Consider the following 7,631-nt stretch of genomic DNA (forward strand, 5'->3'; position numbering starts at 1 on the left):
TAATCTCATCGCTGAAGTGCTGTCAATACACGAATCGATAGCGAGGGGGCTTGAAAAATATTAGCCATCTCCAAGGGTTTATCTACAGAATGAGTCCGTTGAGAACCTGCACAAGTATCTAAAGAAAAAATTAGATACTCCTTGGTGCCATATGTGTTAAAATTACCTTGAAGAAATCGTGGAAAGCTTGCTTATAGTAAAGCTGCAGTTTTTAAAAGACATGCGATTTCACATGGTAGCCACCTATCCATTTTTTGTAATATCAGCAAAAGAGCTATATAGGAAAATGTAATATTCGGCGGCAAATCAAACATCTTTTTATTTCAGAGTAATTAAGCCTAAAAAACATAACCCCTTTATGGCAAGAAAAGGTTCAGTGACTGTGTGCCATTGGGAATGCTTAATGTAGCGTAAAATTGCAAATGTCAAAACATTTTGTGCAAATCAAACGCCCCCAAATGTGCAAAAACTCCCCTCTTTCAGCCCCATCTAATGTGACAATGGCATGACTGAGGTCCGTTTAAAGGTTCGGCTAATTGTCGCCGAAAAAAGCACTTTGAAGTGGCAACTTCACTTTAAACTGTTGTAAACCATTTCCTGTGTTTTTCCACCTGCGAGAGAAAATTCCATTTCTCTCGAAGTTGTTTATGAAAAACAAATTTCGTGTGGAGGAGAAAACATACACAGGTAAATCAAACACTTGCCAAGCTTTTTGGGCAGAAGTCTAAACATTTTTACAGACACCTGCCACAAAATGACGTCTTGTTTTTCGCCGTTGGCCCAAATCGCTCAATCATCTCAAGTGGTCAGCGATCTCGTTCGAGATGCTCCCCAAAATCCTCCTAATTGGCCAAAGGGCGCCACCCGATGCAGTTATTATGATTATGACTAGCAGCACTTCAAAGAGCCAACGACTTCAAAGAGTGCGCCAGGTAAACGACACTCTAAATGCTACATGCCACACAAGTTGGGAGGAAGAAAAGCGAAGACCAGGTGGAAAGGGGAGGAAGGGAAAGGGGACCGCTTCCTTCATTTTGCGGCTGCACGCGACATTAATTTCAGTTCCTGCCGCGGAGACTGCAACTAACAGCTTCTGTCCTCCACTAAAATTAATTTCATAGCCAATTGCTCCGTCGTAAAATATACTTTTACTTGGACGGCCTCTGTTCGCCTTCGGTTTCGGTTTCGGTTTGGTTCGGCTTGGTTTTATGGTTCCCCAATTGAGGGAGGCCAAGTACCGCCCGGGAATTCTTTAACTCGCTGCAATTAGTGCGTCATTATTATTTGCAATTCAAAACTATGTGGGAATCATCAAAAGATGAAGACGAGCTCCCCGCATTCGGATATATGCGATTATAATGGACCCGCATGCCAGTTCGCCTGTCAAATTTATGACAAGTTATGAGCGGCAGCAGCATAAACAAAAGCGAAAAGAAATCATACAATAAACCCATCATCATTAAAATTGAAAGCGATCTCGCAGGGGCCAGACGGAAATCGAAACTAAAACTTTTTCATTGCCTCGAGCTTCGTTGGCTGCTAAACATGCGATAAGTTGGTGTAACCTCTTTAAGCCGCTTAAAGGATAAGTCCGGGACTTATGCGTAGAAATCGAAATATGCAAGGCGTACACTGAGAAAAAGAATCAATGTAGTAACAAACTGCTATGCTATCATTTGTATCAAATGAGTACAATACTAACGTTATAGCACATAGTTCTAAAATGAATAATATTGATATTTAATAAAAGTATCTAAATTCGGCTTCAATTTCGTTAGTTTCTCGAGTGTATCTATGGAATAGGAAAACTGCTCCTTAAAGCTTTCAACGCAGCAGCTCCATTCTCAGTCCTTCGGGTCAACTTGTTTATGCGACAAATATCCATAAATAGTTTTACGCTCTTACGGGTTCGAGTACTCGAAAGGCGAAAGGGCTCGGCCCAAGGATATACGATAGGCAGCTCCTGCTGCCACTTAAGGTAACCAACTGGAGAGCTAGACACATTTGGGCCAAAAAAAAAAAAAAAAATGAATGGGAAGCAGGAGGAAAAATATCGCCAGCTATTGAAAAAGGTGGACGGGAACAAAGGCGGCGACCAAAACGAAGACGCCGTCATCATCCTCATCGTCTGAAGTAAGTAGCAATTTAATCAGCTCGAAAAGGGGAGCATGGCGATGATGTTGTCAAATGGTTACTTTTATCCCAAACCCCCGTTTGTGTTTAATGTGGCGCAAGAAAATCCGAAAGGGAGCAGCGGAAATATATACATACTTTGGCCATCGGGCGCTTCCTCCTGCAGCAGCGGAATTCGAAATATTGTTTAAATGCTGTTCAGTTTTCGTTTTTGATTCAATTAAAGCGCGTTTCGTCCGATTTTGCTTACAGTTAATTAGCACAAGTCAAGAGCCTGCGGGCCCTGAAAAAAAAGGGGTCGATGGCAACGGTGGGCCGTGGGCCAATGGTAACAAAAACGAGAAATATAATGCGTTCCAATCCAGTCCCAACAAACCTGCCAACCTGCAGTACGGAACACCCAGCCACATGTTGCCCCAAACCCAAATGGGGGCGCTGAAGAAGTGGCGCGTGCTGGTTTCCGATTTGGGTTGCGAATACGAGACGAGGGGTTATTTCTATAGACAGCCCACAATCAATTATCAAGTGCAAGTGGCTGATGCAGATGAAAACTTTAAAGAGGTCGTTGGGATGGAAATTCTCCATTTATGGTTTAAAGTACGAGAAATTATCTTAAATAAAATTAGTGAAATGAATTACTCCAATTCAGATCAGTTTTCGAGAATAACTACTTACAAAATACTAAAATTACAATTTTTTCCCAACTTTTATATTTATTTTATAAGAGTTTTCTAAGTGTTCCCTGTAGTGGCGACACCTTTCGCTTTAAAAGGCTACTAAAAATTAACAGCGCCCCGCGTTGGCAAGAATTTTGATTAGCCAAGAACTGCACCAATTCTTGGCATATGTAGAATTACGTGTAGAGAACAGGTAAATTATGCGTAAGTATCAGTAGGTTAACGGATTTGACTGGAAAAATATGCTGTATAATATAAGAATTTAAATAACGTACTTCAGACTTTTCTATCTATTTACAAGTTTGCATGGTAATTGATAATTACAATTATTGATAATTGGAAATATACTGTAAAGTAATGTGTAGTATAACAGAATTCTTTTAATTATTAAAGCAAAAAATTAGCTGCTTTTAATTATTTGCTTTAAATCTTAAAGTTGCCCTTACACAATTTTAGTCTTTTTATTTGACTGAATTGCAGTTTTAATGCAAATATTCCCGTGTGGTTATGCATCAGCAGATATTATGCACCTGGTTCGGGCCTCTTTTCTTTCAAGCGCTCTTCGCTGCATCATATAATAAGGTCTATCTACCAACATGCATCTATATGTGTGTGTGTTGCAGGCTGCTGCTGCAACGTCCTTGTGGCAGCTACAAAATGCGAAAACGCCCGCAGCTGCCAATCTCAGGGAAACACACGTTTCGCACAGGAAACAAAATTAATTAATAAAAATATATAACTCTAGTAGACTACAATGTATTACATACTTACATTATGCAATTAAAGTGGTTAAAGATGTAAACACCCTTACTTAAACAAAGCGATCTATGCCACATGGTAAAATTATAGATTTATTATCATCAGGAGAAAGCAAGTCTTATCATTTTCAGTGTGGAATTTGGGAGTGGTGTGGGGGTGGAGAGTTTGAATCTGAAGAGGGAGTGGTTCCAGTGGTGCAGGGTGCAGTACACTTGACGCAATCTTAATAACCATGAAGCAGCGTGGCTAATTAGCACAAAAAGCTTGGCAATAACCATGCTCAATGAGGCACAGGGAACACCAGGCAGAATGGAGAACGCAGAAGTACAGTGAGGCAGGCACCGCAGCAGCATCTGCAGCAGCAGCAGCATCCGCACCACAGCAGCAATAACAATAACGATTGCAACGGCGAGGGCGTGCAACACGCGTCGTATGCTCAACGAGCCGAGGCTTCAGTCGCTTTCTCCCCCTTTCACCCCATCCAGCCAGCTGCTCTTGAGCTTGCCCCATGTTGCGTGTTGATTTTTGGTTCAGCTCTCGGTTTACATATCAAAACAATTAGCTTTCAATGCTCCGCACTAAGGGTAATCAAGGCAAAAGAAGAGCGAAGGGTCACTGATTAAAAAAATCCTAAATTGTAAATTGAAGCTACTTTATCTTGGCATTTCATATAAACTATAGATCTACATTCCAATTTCAGAAGTTAATTATTTTATAGCTCCATATAGATCTTTCTGTTATGTTCTGTTTTATAAATCAAAAGTTTAATTTTTTTGAATCCAGCACATAGTCCCCAGATATAAGATATTTTTACTTCGCTTTTCACTTAATTAGCTGAAAGGGTATTAAGCTTCCAACAATACAAAAAAGGTTTAAAACGGACCTATGGGAACTGCAGGTGGAGGCGACTGTTCCTCTCGCCCCTGCTGGGTGCATTTTGCAACATGAACTTTGCTCTGAATGCAGCGCTGGCTGACTGGCTGTTTGCCCCCAAGGCCATTGCTGATGAATTGGCTGGGCCACCATGCCCCAACCCTTTGCCCACATCCACAAGCCCCCCTCTGCTGATTCATCACAACCCGAACTCACTCAGCTCTGCCACTTTCCCCAGAAGTTGCTCAATTGTTTACGTGATGTTTTGACAAAATGAGAAAAGCGAGGTGAAGAACAATTCCTGGTCATTGCGTATACGGCAGGTGGTACCACCGCTGGGAAAGGGTTTAACCCTTAGAAGCGATCTCACATGCATCTACTTTGAAGAAGTCGCTTTTCTTTCACAATAAAAATATTAATTTATTGTAATACAATGATATTTTGATATCTAAATTTAGACTTTAATTCAGAGATGGACGAAAATTATTATAATAGTATTAATGTAACATGGTATAGGGTTAAAGGAACCCCACCTGAAAACTGGAAAAACTTTTGCGTCGGAATTTAAACAGTGTTTGCTCGTTCGCTTCAGTAACAGCCTTGAGCCAAAAAATTTCTATTTCTCCAATTTTCCGCCAGACGCTCACCCCTTTCTCTATCGTTTTCATTAATTGGGTGCACATATTGCCAATTAAGCTTGGGAAAACGGAAAATTAATTTGAATTTGAAAGTTCGAAAGGTGGTAATTGAAAACTCAGTTTGACGTTTGGGCGCAGAAGGAACAAAAAATGTGAGGGGCAACTTGCAGCTGGTCATAAATTCCGCAAGAAGGCAAAACGGTTAATTGATAATGGCTGATTGGAAACTAGTTTTCGTTTTTCGATACCAGCATTAACATAATCGCTTTAAAATTGAAACTCAGCCAACTGAATCTGAAAATGCAGTTAGCAGCGACAACAAATTGTATCTCGAAAAATGTATCTATATGTAGTGGATTTGCATTCTGGCCGGTGGCACGGGAATTAACATATCAACATTTGTTAAACGACATTTGACTTTTGTGTGACAACGCGATTCAGATTCAGAGCGCCGAACCGATTCGATTGCCTTTGGCCTACCCACCTCTGCTTTATCTTATTTTTCTGGCCAAATAAAATATTTAAATAACTCAATTAAGCATAAAACGCAACTGGTGGGCACTCTTCGGCACCAATTTGGTAGCGGAATTCCCAATGAAATGCCCTGATATATGGCCAAATAACAATAACTGTCAACGAACATTTTTTAATTAGCAAAACCCCCTCGCAACAAAAACTGTTTGTCGATAGGCTGACTAACGTTTGGGAATTCGCAGGGCGCCATTACTATATGAAAAATACTCGAAACAAAATGGAAATATATTTATATATTCATCTAAAATAAATAAATTTAAGAAAAGGGTATGGGCAAAAGTGGGCTGGGTCGACACCATCAAACTTAATTCGAGATTGTTACATATATCATAGGATATAGCGAACAGGTTATTTATCATAAAATATGTTTTTAGGTTATTAATTGTTATTTCATATGTTATTTTTTATTAGACAAAAAGTAGTTAAAACCATATGCAATCCAGAAATGCACCACGGCATACCCAAATATTTGTTATTACAGGGAATCAATAAACTTAAGAAAACCAAATACCTCATTTAGCATATCTCATAGATACTACCAAATGATGATGATATGGTTTACCACAGGGCAACTCGTCAGCAACCATAAGATGTCGAGCAGAGTTTAAAAAATTGCTTATTAATATGAAATAAATGCTTCGGCCCACCAACGAATAACGATTAATGCGACTGGAAGGTTTTGCGATTTGCATCTGATGAATATGCAATCAGAGGCTTTGAAATTCAGAAACTCGGAAATTAATAGAAACATTTGGCTTGAATTCAACTTGGTTTTCTGCTGGAGTGGCCACCAAATGAGCGTAGCTGTTGAAATAAAAACATTTGGCATTTTATTTGATTTCGATTTTCGTTATTAAGTTGTATGCATTTCATTACTGCGCTTCGTTTTGGGAGTTTAAGACTGGAGGCATTTTTGATTTCTCTTGGCTGAAGTATTTTTAGTGATGGAAATGAATCAGTTTTGTGCTTTTTATGACTTAATTACTTTATTTGAGATCGCACTCTCAACTTTACGACCGTTGCTTATGGGTTTTTAATAAGAACTGATGGGGTTATTTATTAGATCGTTTGGTCAAGGGAAAATATTGACACAAACCGCTGAAAAAATTTACAGTTAAAGATATTTATAAATAATTAAATATATTTATATTCATATATACATTTAAATAAAATAAATAAATTTAAAAATTCCATTAATTATTTGGTCTATCTTGAGAGAAGGTAAATTTATATTGACAACTAGGGAATGGTTAATAACATAATTACAGGAAATCATTAAATGATTTCAGCCAAAGAGAATACCTATGGTATTATACTAATTTAATAATCGCAGGAATATGGGGCATGACCCTTCTCAATGCATTTAAATCCGTCGGCAGCCTAAATTCAATACCATCGCAGAAGAGTATAACCATTTTTCGAATAAATTAAATTCATGGGGATTATGCCTCAGACAACCTAGACTTGGCATTTCCCACACACAGTGATCAGACCGACAAGAGAGGATAGAATGGGTAGATTTTAAATGAATAAAAATCCACACAAAACGTATGTTTAATCAAGTTATTAACTCGTGAAATATAAACACATACGAGCAATCGCCCAGAAAGATTAAATAATAAATACTAAATGACACAGAGAAACCAACAATAAAATGAAAACAATGCGAACGAATGGAAACATCGAAAACGTATGCGATATGAAGATATTGAGACATGAATAATTAATTTCACTGATGAAAACTTAATGAAGAAATAGAAATAAGTGGAATCTCCAGCAACTCGAAATAAATTTGTCATAGTTTCGAATGCGACGCAAATGCTGAAAACCAGAGGCCAAAGAGCGAAATCCCAGCTCGAAATAGAGACGGAGACCACACACTTGGATCGTTGGAACGAACTCTGAAATCGTCTGATCATCTACGTATCCAATCCGATGCCTAAGCAGATGGGCAAGTTTTTGTTGGCTAGGGCAATTAATTTATTATTGGCAACTTGAAAATTTATCGAGGTGACCG

This window comes from Drosophila simulans, chromosome 2L (assembly GCF_016746395.2).
Source record: "Drosophila simulans strain w501 chromosome 2L, Prin_Dsim_3.1, whole genome shotgun sequence".
Lineage (NCBI taxonomy): Eukaryota > Metazoa > Arthropoda > Insecta > Diptera > Drosophilidae > Drosophila > Drosophila simulans.